The sequence below is a fragment of the Marmota monax genome, unplaced genomic scaffold (genome assembly GCF_021218885.2).
Source record: "Marmota monax isolate L192 unplaced genomic scaffold, Marmota_monax_Labrador192_F-V1.1 WCK01_AAM20220418_F8-fsc00249, whole genome shotgun sequence".
Classification (NCBI taxonomy): Eukaryota; Metazoa; Chordata; class Mammalia; order Rodentia; family Sciuridae; genus Marmota; species Marmota monax.
This window is the reverse complement of record NW_026694242.1, coordinates 484716-501033: the sequence shown is the minus strand read 5'-3', so window position 1 is coordinate 501033 and position 16318 is coordinate 484716. Positions and strand designations below refer to the sequence as shown.

Here is a 16318-nt window from a genome sequence, read left to right as displayed (position 1 = left end):
GGGGTAAAACACCCCTGAGTTCAATTTTCAGTACCAACAAATAGTTATGAAAGGAACAAAGACATTTCTCAATGTAATAGGCTTAATCTTGACTCTGTTGACACTTCTGTGAGTTCGGTGAAAATGAGAACCATTTTCATGATAATTTATAATTTGTTAAAAAATATGCCCACAAAATTATAATATTTCTCTTTTTTTTTGACTCAACTATACATTCATGAGTACATGAAGAAGCGACAAGTGTACAGATGTTATTTGGAGTCAGAAGTTAATTAGTTAATATTATTTCTTTTACAGCCCTTCAGCGAATATGATTCTACACAATGCTATGGATCATTTGGCTCCAGAGGAATAATCTTTACTCTTGAGAAATTTCAATTTTATTTAAGTCTATCGATTAAGAAAAATGGATGTCCAGGTTTGACTTATACTAGGTAAATGTGGTTGGAGTTTTTCAGATAGAAGTCCCCATTGGGGACAGTGAAATTTGAAATAGTATATACGGAAGCCTAGATGAAGTCTATAGTTTTAAAAAAACATATTGGCTAAATTATAAATATATTTTTCTTTACCCTTCACAAAATTTATTATGCCACATCATAAACCTCATATCTAAAATCCTGTAGATACTTTCTAAATATATGGCATTATAAGCAGTATCTTTTGGCACCTGCCTAGAATCCCAGCAGTTTGGGAGGCTGAGGCAGGAGGATCACATGTTCAAAGCCAGACTTAGCAATTGGTCTCTAAGTAAAATTTTTAAAAGGGCTGGGAATGTTGCTCAGTAGTTAAGCTCCCCTGGGTTCAATCCCTGATACCAAAAAGAAACCAAGAAAAATTGTCTTTTGTAAGAATCTATTGTTCAATGCAGGATCATGAGATTTTTACATGTTTTCTGCTAAGAATCTTGTAGTTTAAATTCTCATATTGACACCTTTCTTCCATTAAAAATTAATTGTGTAAAGTTTGAGATAGTGTTTGAGATTGTGTTCCATGTTTTATATGGATGGAAGTTGTTCCAGATGATTTGAAAACATTTTTCCTATAATGTCTTGGCATTCTCCTTGAAAAATAATTGACCATAAATATAAGGATCTATTTCTAAATTCTATTCTTATTTCTTTTTGCAGTAATGAATTTGAATCTAGGAACACTCTACCACTGAGATTTATCCCCAGTTCATTATTTTTTTTTGTTTTGTTTTGAGACATGATCTTGCTACATTCTCAAGGGTGACCTCAAAGTGTCAATTCTTCTGTCTCAGTCACCTGAGTTGCAGGTACTATAGGCATCCACAACCACGCATGACAATATTATTCCATTGAATCATTTTGTAAGTGTGACTCAGTACTGATTACAGTAACATTTTAAAAATAGCTTTGATGAAGATGTACTAAATATAGATAATAAAGTGTCTCTGCATGGTATTTTAACACATATGCCACATCCACTGATGAAATCCTGTTCTCATTTCCCATGTTTTCATTACATACCCCCAAGTGGGATACCTGAATCATAAGGTAATTCTATTTTAGTATTATTTAGTTGAGATACTGAAGACTTAGCCAAAGCCTCATGTTCTTGGCAAACATTTGACCATTAGACTACATCACAGTGCCTTATTTATTATTATTATTATTATTATTATTATTAATTTATTTTGAGAGAGCTTTACATTAAGGTTCTTTAACCTCACAACAATTCAGGATCCTCCTCCTGTAGTCTCCCAAGTTGCCTACTTTATAGGCATTTATCACCATTTCTGGCTTCCAGCATATTTCTTTTTTATTGGAGACAGGGTTTTGCCCTCTTTGATCTTGAACTTGCACAAGTTGGCCTTAAACTTGTAATCCTCTCCTTTAGCTTCTTAAATATATGGGATTAGTTGTGTGCCATGATCCCAGCTATTGTTAGTTTTTTCAGTAATATGCCTAGTTTTTTTATATCAGCTACCCAACTTACTTGCACACACCAATGCATAAGTGTTGATTTTTCTCCACATCCACATCAGTGGTTGTCACATTTCTAATTTATCCATTTTGACTGGGATGAGATGATACCTCACGTATTTTTTTTTCTTGTGGTGCTGGGACTGAATTCAGGGCCTTGTGCATGCAAGGTAAGCACTCTACCAACTGAGATATTTCCCCAGTCTTCCACATTGTATTTTTGATTTGCTTTTTCCTGAAGGCTAATTATATTGGACATTTTTCTATATGTTTACTGGAACTTTTTGTTTCTTCTTTTGAAAACTGTCTACTTTATTTGTCTACTTTTAAATGGCATTAATTAGTTTTTGATTGTATGGTTTGTTTTATTATTTTGTGTTCTTTATGTATTGTAAATATGAAGCTTGTATCAAATGCATACTGGGCAAAGAGTTTCTCCCATCTTATAGAGATTCCACTTTTTTTCTTTGGTGTAAATCAGGTTTTAATTTAATGCCATTTTAATTTTATTTATTCATTTTTTGATTTTGAAATTATTTCCAAAACATTTGTTGTCCTTACCAGAGCTTAAATGGCTTTCTCTTGTTTATTTTGTAGTTTTACAGTCAGGTCTTTTACCCCTTTTGAATTGATTTTGAACAGGGTGAGGAATCAGGATCCTCTTTCTTTAGAACTGAAACTTTATACTGAGCTTTAAAATCGGGGTGAGTCTTCCAATTTTGTTCTTTATATTTCTCTTGAAGAAAACCTGTATTTCATATTTGAGGTTGACTGAACTTCTATGTTCACTTTAGGCTTACCATTCCATCTTTTTCAAAAATGGCATGTGGGAAATTTGGTAAGGTTTACATTGGTATGTAAATCAACTTGCATTTTACCATTTCAGCAACATTAAATCTTATCAATAAATAATGGATGCCTACTTAGTCTTTTAAACATTTTGTATAGTATTTTCTGCTTACAAGACATATTTGTAATTTTTTTGCTATGAATTTAATGTTTGATACTACCATAAATGGAAATTTAAATAATTTTGCTTTGAATATTTATTGTTCAGCTTCAAAAATTATATTGATTGATTGGTGCTATATCCTGCATAAAAGCTGAAATTTTTTATTTAAATAGTTCTTTGGTAGAGACATTAGAATTTAATTCACATAAAGCCATATATCTGCTTTTAGAGTTCGATATAGTTTGATAGTTTCACACACATTTCTAATAGGATTTTTGTTGTTGTTGTTTGGTACCATATTGAACTCAGGGGCCCTTGACCACAGAGCAACATCCCCAGCCCTATTTTGTGTTTTATTTAGAGACAGGATCTCCCTGAGTTGCTCAGTGCCTTGCTTTTGCTGAGGCTGGCTTTGAACTCATGATCCTCCTGCCTCAGCCTCCCAAGTCACTGGGATACAGGCATGCGCCAACAATGCTCAGCTCTGATATGGATGTTTTTATTGTGTTTTTTACTGATTCAATCTCTTATTAAGTCTTTTTAGAATTTCTATGTCTAAGTCAGTTTTGATGGAAGTTTTATAGGAATTTGTTCACATTTAGTTGTTCATAATATGCCCTTAAAATTCTCTAAATTTTTTTGTGGAGTCTGTTTTGATGGTCTCAGTTTTATTTTTGATATTTATTAACTTGAGTACTCTCTCTCTCTCTTTTCTTGGTTAATTGAACAATCAATTTTGTAAATCCTTTGAACAATCAAGATGTTTTCTTAATTCTTTCTTTTGTATATTTCTTTTATTCTTGCTCTATTCTTTATCAAAATTCATCCCCAGTGCAATTTGATTACAGTTTACTTTTCTTTGTGTAGTTACTGCATAAAGTTAGGTTTTGGTTTGGGCGGTTTTCTTTTATAATGTAGGCTTTTGTGGTTATGAATTTTCTCCTGAGGGCTACTTTAGCTGCACCTCATAAATTCAGGCATGTTTGCTTTCATTTTTATCCACCTAAACTATTTTCTATATTTTTTGTTCCTAAAGAGTTACACTGTCTAATTGCTACATGTTTGCAAATTTTTAAATTTTGTTTTTTTAACTTAATTTCATTGTAGATACAAAAGATCGTTGTCCTGATTTCAGTGCTTTTAAATTTATTGATATTTTTATGGCTTTAAAATGGCAAGTCCTGTACAATGTTTCCTACACAGTGGAGAAAAATATGTATTCTACTCTTTGGGGCAGAATATTCTGTATAGTCCTGTAGACCTAGTGTAGTTATATTGTTGTTCAAGTCAGTTTGTTTTACATGGATTTTTGCTAGTCATTTCATTCTTTCTTGAAAGTGGGATATCACAAATTATCCACCACTTTTTGTAGATTTTTTTTCCTTTTAATCCTGATAGTTTTCACTTCACATATTTTGGAACACTGTTTTTAGACATGTATACATTTATAACTTAGTTTGTGAGATTGCCCACTCTATTGATATATATTATATATCTTAATTTTTATCACAAATATGCATATATTTAATATATAATTCAGTCTATGTAATTACAAGTATATATCATGTTCTTGCCTCTATCTAACAATTTCTGTTACAGATGATTTTGTCTCACATGTGCAGAGCCCTCCAGCTGTTTTCTTTTTTGTTTTTATTTGTTTGCTTGTTTTTTTTCTTGTACTGGTGGTTTTACCCAGGAGCACTTTACAACTGAGACCTGTCCCCAGCCATTTTTATATTTTATTTGGAGGTAGGGCCCGACTAAGTTGCAGGGAGTCACCCGTGAATTACTTGGGGGTCTTCTCTCATCATGGGGCCATGGAGATTTAGGTTTTACCTTGGGAAATATCGGCAGCACCCCCAAGCACAATAGATTGCCCAAGGCACATGGCATCTAAAAGTTACTAGGTGATATTCATTGGCTGTGACCAAGTTTAAAATTAGCCACTGTAGATTTCAGTCCTCTGTTTCAGATTGCCCAGGGAGATCCTTCTGTACTTTCTCCTCAACTTATGGCAGAAAAAAGGATTGCCATAAGAAAGGTTGAATCTGCCATGGAGACTGCACAGCTTACTAGAATTAATCCACAAGAGCCTGTATATTGACGAACATTTTCCAATGTTCATACTCCTACAGGAGCCATATGGCAATAATTGGGAATTATTGAGTGGCCTTGATGAGAGATATCAAACATGCTTCTTTATATTTTACTTTTAATTTTGGAGGTTATGAGGATGCATTTGCTCACCACAGGAACAAAGCCAGGAATGTTCCTGTGATGACCAAAAAATCCTTATTCTCATTCCTAACTATAAAAAATAAATATGTATACTCAAAGATTTTATTTCAGTTACATCAAGTGACGTCACATAGAAGAGTGCACTCCTAGTTAAAAATAAATTAAAATGGATCCAAATATTTTAAGACCACGTGGTTACATAAAGTTAATATAATTATAGGTTATGTTCTTATTCTTAATATATATTTTTTTAGATATTTAGATAGCCTATATTTGTTAATCTATAAAATAATTAGCACATGCCTAATTGATTAGTTAATATATATTTGCCTAATTGTTTTTCTTCAACAGAAACCCCATAATTTATGTTTTATATTTACATTTATCAGATACTCTACCTTTTCAGTTACAGATATTTGAGGTAAATGTGTTTACTAGAAATTTGCTTTTATGTGAAAATACAATCTTCAAGTAGTTTCTAATTCTCAAAGTTACTGTTCAAACTCATAAGATGATAAATAATTATGTCTACAAAATATCTAAGGATTTTAACTATATTTTCATTGATATTTCTTATCCAAGTATAACAATTTGTTTATAGATTCTAAGGTTTTCAGAAATTGTTCCAAAGTATAACCAAAAAAAATTTCTAAAAGGAAAAGATGCTTCAACAAAGAAAAAGCACACATGGATCCTAAAAAGAAGAAAGAAATCATCTTTGGGTAAAACAAGGTCTTTATATTCATTTTCCTATGTAAAAAAGATTTTTATATTGTTATCTAAACAGATGATGTAAAAAGTTAGAACAATTAAAAAAGAGATCTATATATACTAAACCTACTATAATTAATTTAAGGGTATTTCAGGTTATTTTCCTAATTTAACTCTACTAATATGAGCTAAGATTTTGTCCATATTTTGACACGATAAACAACCTATTAAAATGTAAGTTTATTTCTTTAAAGTAAGATCCTTATTGCCTAATAATTCTTACTGTTTAAGACAAAGATTAGTTTTGGTAAATAAATTCACATTGTTGATTAAACATTAAGTATATTGAACTACTAACTTAAATCCTGATTTTAACAATTGTCCTTAGAGACAAAAATTGATTGACTCTAAGACACTGAGATACTAATTTTTACATATTTTGTTTGTTAGGTAATTATAAAATCAAAAAAAACATTTTATTAAGACTAATATTCTCCAAATTAGAGTTGTATATTAATTTTAAACAATAAAGTTTACAAACTTAAAAAAATTCATTGATATTATATAAGTTCTCTAACTAGATCTTTTGTCCATAAAAAATACAGTAAGATTTATATACTGCTCCCTACACAGGAAATAACCTTCATCATATTTTTTAAAGGCAATTAAGAGATACCTATTTAAAGGATAATATTCTAAAATATAGAGATTTTGAAACCTTCTCTCAAAAAGATTGAGGATTCTTTCTAAATTGTTAGGATGGAGCGACTAGTCTATATTAAAACATTTTAATAATCAATAAAAGGTAAATCTATTCTTAGTCATTTAAATACTTGTACTATTATCTATAACTTAAACTAATAATACTATGACTTATGCCAAGCCTTTACTTGATTTTATTAAATAAGGAAAAGGGGGAATACAGGATCCCAGAGAGACACTAGATTTTACAAAATACTTTAAAAAATTTTTCTTAAATTGTAATATTGAGAGTCTTAGTGTTACTGAACATGATTCAGTAAATTTAATCAGATATCAAAGGAGAGTTTAAACCAGTCATCATGATAATGAGTGAGAAACCTGGCCCAGGAAGGTCAATTTCCAGCTACCGAGTTTATAGCCATGCAGCTTCACGAGCTTGTCAGGTAAATAAAAATTATGAAAAGACTTGTATGGACCCATTTTCCAGGTCCACCTTTAATGTGTCTTGCAGTGTGGACTGGAAAGTCCACCCATGAAACTAAATTAATTGTCCTGACTGTAATGGTCAGTTATACGTATATATTGATTCTATGGTAAACAGACTGTCTGGAAGTATCTTTTGAGAAAAAGAGAGTGTTGAAATAACGGATTGTTCTGCATCCGTATGGATAACAGCTATGGACCAGATGTGAGTAACACCAATTAAGGGCCAGTTCTGTATGAGGGATCTCCTGTTCATCTGTCTCTCTCAGCTTTGTCACTATATGACTGTTTGTCTTTCTATGGCCTGTCTCCTTCCTTCCTGAATGCATCCCCACCAGCCCGGTGCTGTGAGCTGGGCCCTCCATGGAGAAGAAACCTGAGTTTGATGATCCTAGGGTAAATGCTGGCATGGAGGCCAAGGGGGCATTATCTATCAAGGAGACAGAGAGCCCTCTTGGGGACGATGCCATGCACTCCACATCACCTTGTTTGGCCCCAGAGAATGGCTGGTTAGCCAATGATGGGTAAGATTCCTCAAGGGAGGGACAACCTAAGACAGGCACAGTTGCAGAGGGGCCATCAGGAGAAAATTTGGGGGCCAACAGAGGTGAGGCAAAGAACCTCACCCCCCCACTGGTGCAAAGGCCTAATTCTGCTCCCCTTCTGAGAGAGGTCTCCTGCCCCATGGTTGCTTTGCTCCCCACATCCAGTTCAGATCAGAACCCTAGTGACAGAGACCTAGTCAACAGTGACTGCCTGCTCACCACAGCAGGAGACAAATGCAGCTACAGTAATGGGCCATGTCTGGATGCTTTTCTCGTTCTTGGTACTCATTTTTTTTCTATGCCTTTCCTTTTCCTTTCTTTTCTCATCAGGGTTCTCCTTTGACAATAAATTTAATAGAAGAGGAGAAAATGTTAGAATAGCCTTCAGTTGCAACTAACAGCTACGAGCATATAGAGTTTCCTCACAGTATGGTTACACTAGGCAGAAGATGATTGGCTTATGGATATTCTCTTGCTTATGTAGATTGACAGGCACGCCCCACTCAAACCCTATAATAGTTGTGTACATTCCAAAAAGAAACTGAGCTACTGGACATTGACTTGAGGTTTGTCACCAGCCAGTTATCACCAGCTCTCAGGACTGAGGTAGCCAAATAGCGGAGCAACAAATTGACCACACCAGTGACAGAAACTTATGCTAGACAGCAGATAAAAAACTCAAGCCAGCCAATTTTGCTGGACTTTAGTGACCAAGACTACATTTACCTTTATGGACAATTGTTGGAAAGATTATTAAAATAAATTTTTCCAAGGGTATTTGTATTACTTACAGACCTAATTAACTCCTTAAATATGAGAGTGAAGAGAAAAAATGATAAATATCCTGTAGCCTATAAGAATACAAGTTATTGCCTCATAATTATTGCCAGCTAATATTTCAGAACTATAATATGCTGAAGTTAATATTCAGGCTTTGAAACAGGTGTATGTTTATTAACCAGACGTAGCCAAACTGCTAGTCTCATAATCCCTAAAGTAACGACTTTCAATATTATTCCTTGCTTATTCAATTTCGGCCTTTGTGGCTATGTCTTAAAACTTACAATGTATGGATTTTCTTGATATTATATAAGTTCTCTAACTAGATCTTTTGTCCATATGTTTGATTTAATTGCATCCAACTTCCTTCATGGTCAGATAAGTGCTAATGGAAGGATGAGAACTAAGTAATGATGTTCTAGAAGACAATGTAATGAATAATGTGAGTGAGCCCTTTGCCCTATGGTTTATGGAGAGGCCTAAATGCCATGGCAATGAAAATGTCTGTTACTATGGCCAAAAACAATTTGTCCCAATAAAATTGGGAAAAGATTAAAAATCTTCTGATGAGTGTTTGGCAAAGTAATAATAATCCAGATTATTGTGTTGACAGTTATGAAGATAATATGTTTTCTACTAATTCTTTTTGTGTTTCAATAGCAGATTGTGATGACCTTGGACCAAGAGCCAAGTGAGTGAAAGAAAATTTCCCAGTTACATTCCTTTTTTTATATTAAGAAAGGGGGAATATGTGGGAGGCCAACCTTACGGGTGACTGAGTTATACTCCCCAGCTGGTTGCTGAGGCGCTCAGTCACAGAAATGGGTGTGTCTTGCTACAGCCCCATGGGTGAAGCTATGCTCACCTGTTCCTTTGTAATATAACCCCTTGCCCTGTTTAGGATAGAATCTTCCATGGAAGTGCCTTGTGTGTGTCCCCTCCTCTTACTGTGCCCTTGGGTGTGGCCTACCCAGGTGTCAACCTGCTGACAGTGGACATCATGAAGATGGACTCAGCCCCTGAAACCTGACCCCTTGCCTCATTTGAATAGCTTCTCCTCAATAAAAGGGGTCAGCCCGTGCTCTCGCTCTCTCTCTTTCTGCGGACCCTTAAGGTCAGAGGAGCCATCACAGCAACCCCAACGAAAAAGGTATTTGTGTCTCTTGTGTGGTTATTTCATGCAGCCCAGTTAGCCCAGTTTAACTAGAGTGACCCCTGAGCCTTTTAGTCGCGAGAACAGAAACCCGGCACTCACCCATTGTTGGTGGTATTGCAGATTGGTGCAACCACTCCGGAAAGCAGTATGGAGACTCCTTAGAAAACTTGAAATGGAACCACCATTTGACCCAGCTATGCCACTTCTCGATTTATATCCAAAGACTTAAAGATCAGCACACTACAGTGACTCAGCCACAAAAATGTTTCTAGCAACTCAATTCACAATAGCTCAACTATGAAATCAGCCTAGTTGCCCACACACACACACATACACACACACGGAGATTGAAGAGGGAAAAAAATAAAAGTCTATTGGATTAGGTAAAGGGAAATTATGGGAAGGGAGGGGAATGGTATAGGAAAGAGAGTAAACTGAATGGGACACATCTTTATGTTCATATATAACTACAGACCTGGGTAACTCCACATCATGTACAACTAAAAGACTGGGATCCTAATCAGAATAAGTTACACTCCATGTATGTATAACGTGTCCAATATACTCTAGTGTCACGGAACACACAGAAATGCAAATACTGAAAATACTCAAATTATCAGGGCAAAAAACAAGAGGGAATTTTGGGGATCTTGAGAGAGGAAAGATGTCTTAGAATCATAGTGAAGGTACAATCAGAAACCACTTTTAAAAATTTTTTATTTTTTATTTTATTTTCTTGGTATGGAGGATTGAACCTATGGGCACTTAACCACTGATCCACATGCCCAGCTCTTCTTTATATTTTATTTAGAGACAAGATCTCACTGAGTTGCTTCAGGCCTCACTAATTTGCCAAGGCTGGTTTGAAACTCGCAGTCCTCCTGCGCCAGCCTCCTTAGCTGCTGGGATGACAGGCATGAACCACTACACCAGCAAGAACAGAAAATTTGATAAAGAGTACATCATCAAATTGATAAGAATTTTCTCGTCAAACACCATAAAGAATGTGAAAACAGTCTCTAGATTGAAGCATTCCAAAACCTATGCATACATCAATGTAGCATGATTTTACTAATGAATGTTTTCCAAAGGTTATTGATATGCTGCGTGCAAATACCCCCATCTCTGAAATCTGGGGGATCTTAGAGTAGGTCTCCACTTGCTGCTCAGGTGACACAATCTGAGGCTAACAGGGGACCCTAAGAACTCTGCAGCCGTGTGTTCTTGCAAGAGCCCGGCAGGAGGCGCCCTTCCCACACACTTCACACTTCTCCTGCAGGATTTTGTAATTGGAGGAGGAATGATGGGGTCTGACTGTCATTTATGCTTTCACTGCAAGTGAGGATACAGAACAACTCCAAAGCTGAAACCAAGCCTCTTGTGGAGAAGACATCAGGAAGCTAGACTCAGCCTCCTGAAACCTGATCCCTGGCCTCATTTGAATGGCTTCTCCTCAATAAAAGGGTTCAGCCTGTGTGTGTGTGTGTGTGTGTGTGTGTGTGTATTTTCTGAACCTCCTACCAGATCAGACGGCTGTAACTCGAGGATGCATTTGCTTATCGCAGAAACAAAGCCATCCATGTTCCTGGGATGACTCCCCAAATCCTTCTTCTTGTTCCTGACTATATAATTACAAGAAAGAAAGAAATGTATACACAAGGATCATCAGCTACATCACGTGACATCACATGCAAGCATGCACTCCTAGTTAAAAATAAATTGAAATGGATCCAAAATATCTTAAGAACCACGTGGTTACATAAATTTAATCAATTATACTGTGTTAATTATAGGTTATGCCCTTATCTACAGAAATATCCAAGGACTTTAACTATATTTTCATTGATATTTCTTTTCTTTTTTAAATATTTTTTTAAGTTGTTGATGGGCCTTTACTTTTTTTATTTATTTGTATGCAGTGCCAAGAATCAAACCCAGTACCTCATGCATGCCAGGCAAGTGGGCTACCACTGAGTCACAACCCCAGCCCTCGTTGATATTTCTTTTTATCAAGGTACAAAGATAATTATTTTTCAGATATTATTTTCACAAAGTATTTCAAAGTGTAACCAGGAAAAATTCTAAAAGGAATTTCAACAGAGGACAAGCATACACTGGAGGCCCTAAGAAGAAAGAATTCATCTTTGGGTAAACCACGATCTTCATATTCTAGATTTTTATGATAAAATATTTTCCTAAATAGAAATATTTTTATAATATTAATTAGACAGGTAATATAGAAATGTAAAAAAAAAAGATTTATATGTACTTGACTGACTAAAAGTTTTAACTGATTAATTCAAGGATATTTCAGGCTATTTCCCTGATTTTACTCTGTATGCTGATACTGAGCTAATATTTCTGTTCATATTTTGACATGATAAAGAGCTATTAAAATATTAAGTTTAATTCCTTTAAGCAAGGTCTTTATTGCCTAATGATTCTTATTGTTTAAGGCAAGGATTAATTTGGGTGAATAAATTCACATCCTTGATTAAACACTAAATACATTAAACTGCTGACTTAGATTGTAATTTTTACAATTCTCCTTGGAGACTAAATTTGATTGATTCAAAGACTGTCCATTCTTGTATATTTTGATTGTTGAATCATTTTGAGATCTGGGAATTTTATTAGGACTGAGGTTCTCCAAATTAAAGTTGTACGTTAGTTTTGAGCAATAAAAGTTGCAAACCTTGTTGAAAATTCATGGACATGATAGAAGTTCTCTGATTGGACCTATTATCCACAAAATTTGGTGGGATTTATATAATGCTTAATGACATTTTTTAAAAGACCATCAAGAGACACCTATTTAAAGGATAAGATTCTGAGACATAAAGATATTTTGAGACCTTCTCTCAGAAAGAGATTGAGGATTCCTTTTAAATTGTTAGGATGGATCAACTAGTATATATATTGGGAAATTACAATAATCATACAAGGTAATTCTGATCATTTAAATACTTGTACTACTATCCACAACTTAAACTGATGATACTATGGCTTATGCCAAGTCTTTACTCAATTTTATTAAATAAAGAAAAGGGGGAACACAGGACCCCAGAGGCACACACTAGATCTTACAAAATATTTATCTCAGGGGATATAGCTCAGTTGTTAGGGTGCTTTGCTCACATGCACAAGGCCCTGGGTTCAATCTCAGCACCACCAAAAAAAAATTGAGACTGCTGTTGAATTTACTGATTCATGTTCACTGCTGCTGAACATGATTCAGTAAATTAAATCAGGTTTGAAAAGATAGAATTTAAACCTGTCATCATGAAAATGACAGAAAAACCTGACACAGGAAGGTAAATCTTCCAACTGCAGAGTTTCCAACCACGCAGCTTCATGAACTTGTCAGGTAAGTAAAAATTATGAAGAGACTTCTATGGACCCATTCTCAGATCGATTTTTTTAAATTTGTTTTTTTACTTGTAGATGGAAACAATCCTTTTATTTTGTTTATGTTCTCATGTGGTGCTGAGGATCAAACCCAGGGCCTCACACGTGCTAGGCGAGCGCTCCACCACCGAGCCACCACCCCAGCCCTCAGATCCATTTTTAATGTACATTGTAGTGTGGACTGGACAGCCCACCCATGAAACTAGATTAATCCTACTGACTGTAGTGGTCAGTTATGTGTTGATCCTATGGCAAACAGGATGTCTGGGATTCTATATGAGGAATAGACACCATACGAGAAACCTAAACCAGACAATCATGCTGCCCTTAGAAATTAAGACTACTAATCTGGACAGTTGTCCAAATAGAAAGATTGTTGAAATAGAATTTTTCTCTACAGGCCAGTTATTTACATAAGGTATCCACCAATGTAGGGTTGCCCTGATCATTCTACAATAGAAATTGGCACCTTTCCTAAGTATTATTCCTGAGTATTCCTAAGTATTATGCAAATGTCTAGTCAGGACCACACAAGAGGTCTAGAAATAGTGCATGCATTTAGGCTGGTCTCCTAGAATGGACAAGAACAATTACAGGAGCATGCCTGGCACCTGGAAGTTTATTGGTAATACCCTAACCCTCAGTGAGATGGCACCCAAAAGGATGTTAGGATTTTTGTGTTCTGCCGTGAGAATATCTACATCACTGACAGACCTAACAGATTCCTTAAATGTGAGAATTAAGAGAAAGGATGATGACTATCCTGACGCCTGTATGAATACAACTCATCTTATGGCATCACTAGTTAGTGCCAGCTGATATTTCAGAGCTACACTCTGCTGAGTTTAAGATTCAGGTCTGAAACAGGTGTATGCCAGTTAACCAGACCTAGGCCAGCTCCTGGTCTCATGAAGTGACTACTTTAAATATCATTTGTTGCTTCTATGATACAGTCTTTATGGCTCTGTTTCAAACTTACAACACATGGATTTTCTTAATGTTGGACTTAAATTACTTCCAAGAGCTTTCATAGTCAGATAAATGCTGATGGAAAAATTAGAACTGAGTTGAAATCCTCTAAAAGGCCACTGTAATAAATATTGTGACTGAGCCCTCTGCTCCATAGTTTGTGGACAGGCTGAAGCGCCATACCAAATGAATATGTCTGTGTTACCATTGCCAAGTGCAATGCTTCCCAATAAAATCGAGAAAAGATGAAGAATCTTCTGGTGAGTGTTTGGCATAATAATAATAATAATAATAATAATAATAATAATAATAATAACCTGGATCTTCCAAGTTGGTTATGTCCCAGAGATAGTATGTTTTCTACTAATGCCTTTTGTGTTTCAATAGTAGATCATGATGACCTCGGACGAAGAATCCAGGGACTGAAAGATACAATTTCCCAATCGCCTTCAAATACTAAGGAAGAGGAAATATGTGGGGAGCCACTCTGAATGATCCCCCGCCTTCCAGTCCTGAAGCAAGAGGCTCTGACTGATCACTACATCAACCCCTGAAACTCACTCTCTCTCTCTCTCTCTCTCTTTCTCGTTCTCTCTTTCTGTGATCCCTTAAGGTCAGAGGAGACATCATAGAACCCCCAAAAAAGGTATCAGGCAGCCTGGAGGGAGATGTGGGGCAAAGTTGGGACTAGTTTGCTCATTACATTTCCTGATCTGGGTCTCAGGTGCGTAGAATTGGACATTTTTTAATTTTTTTTTTCTGATGACCTCTACCTTTGGATAGGATTGCTCAGTCAATTCCCATGTAATGTCACTGTTGATGTTGTTAGATTTATATCTGCCCTTTTACATTCTATTTTCTTATGTCTTTTTTGAGGAGGGTGGGGACTGGGGATTGAACACAGGGGCACTCAACCACTGAGCCCCATCCCCAGCCCTATTTTGTATTTTATTTAGAGAAAGGGTCTCGCCAAATTGCTTAGGACCTCACCATGGCTGAGGCTGGCTTTGAACTCACGGTCCTCCTGCCTCAGCCTCACAAGCTGCTGTGACTTGAAGTGTGTACCACCATACCTGGCCCTCTGAAGTACATGCCCTGAACTACATCTCTATTGCAAGTTATATTTTGAGACAGAGTGAAGCTAAATTGCGGAGGCTGCTCTAGCAGGTTACTGGTCTATATTTTTTTTGTTGTTTGTTTTGTTTTGCTGTTTGTTAATGAAGGTTTCTGATTTTTTTTAGAGAAAATGAACTCATTATAGAGCTGGGACCTCCTGAGAAACTGAGGAAGTGAAAAGACCCCCTTGAACCCTTGATTTTTGCAATCACATCAGAAAGTTTTCAGACATGTCGCCCTGTAACAGGCATGAACTTCTTGAAGGGGAAGGGGACATTCTCAAGGGCGAGAGTGGGTCCTGTCAGAAAGCAGACAGACCCTGTGCGTCTTCTGCACTCTAGTTTTAATGGAGTCCCTGGAAAATTTCCAGAGAGTCCTGCCCAGGTGCACTTTTGGACTCTTGACAGCAGGGTGACATCATACTTTCAAGTCTCAACGGTCATGGCAACTCTATGTCACCTTGGCCCACGCTGAGCCATTCTAATTGGATCCTTATCCAAAGAATTATCCTTTCTTCCAAAATCTGGTCTGTGGAAAGAGTCACAAAGTCTGTCCCTGCATAGTCACTTGGGTTCCTCTTAGGGGGTTTCCTGCCTGCATTTCTCATGCAGATCACAGGTAGTTTTCTGAGGAATGTGACACCTCTTGTCCACTTGGGCCAGGCAGAGTTGCAGCTAAATTGCTTTTTGGAAAAGAATGCATGTGCAGGTCAGCACGGTGGGCCCATTTTACAGGATTATTCTCTTAACCGTCTGCTCCCACCATTCTTGTGTGGGTCCCCTAAAAGACTAAGAGACACAGGTACAGAAAAAGCACCGCTTTCGCTGAGAGTCTTTCAGGATGGAACATCTGGGCGAACAGGCAAGTTGCAGTCAGCATTCTATCCTCTGGTTCACAAGGGTCCCCGCTTCCCACCCCAGTTCCTCTTTGGCAAAGTACTATGGGGTGCACCAACTTCCAGATCTTCACCTGCATTTCCCTGTGTCCCACTGGGCTGTTTAAAGAAGCATGCTGCAGGGCAGAGGGGCACATGCCTGAAATCCCAGTGGTTTGGGAGGTTAATGCAAGAAAACTGCAAGTTGGAAGCCAGCCTCTGCAGCTTCAGGAGGCCCTAAGCCACTTAGCCAGACCCTGTGTAAAAGTAAAAAGGAGCTGGAATTTTGGCTCAGTGGTTAGGCAGCTCTCAGTTAAATCCCTGGTATCAAAAACCCCACATATTTGTATATAAAGCAATACACCATTAGTTGTCCCCAACTCCCTTTGTCTTTTTGTGCCAGGAAAGTCTTCTTGGATTGAGTGCATCTTGGAC

The 16318-nt window shown here is 36.6% G+C and overlaps 1 protein-coding gene across 3 annotated transcripts in view; it reads left to right on the top strand.

Moving 5' to 3' along the window:
- Positions 1–16318, top strand: part of LOC124108465 (zinc finger protein 433) — a 53842-nt gene that overhangs the window by 18826 nt on the left and 18698 nt on the right. For 2 of the 3 annotated variants that reach the window (XR_009228827.1, XR_009228826.1), the window contains one exon: positions 298–5325. The exons of the other annotated variant lie outside the window; for it this stretch is intronic. The gene's annotated coding sequence lies outside the window, so the exon portion shown is untranslated. Of the gene's footprint in view, positions 1–297; positions 5326–16318 lie in introns of those variants that run through there. 3 annotated transcript variants of the gene reach the window in all.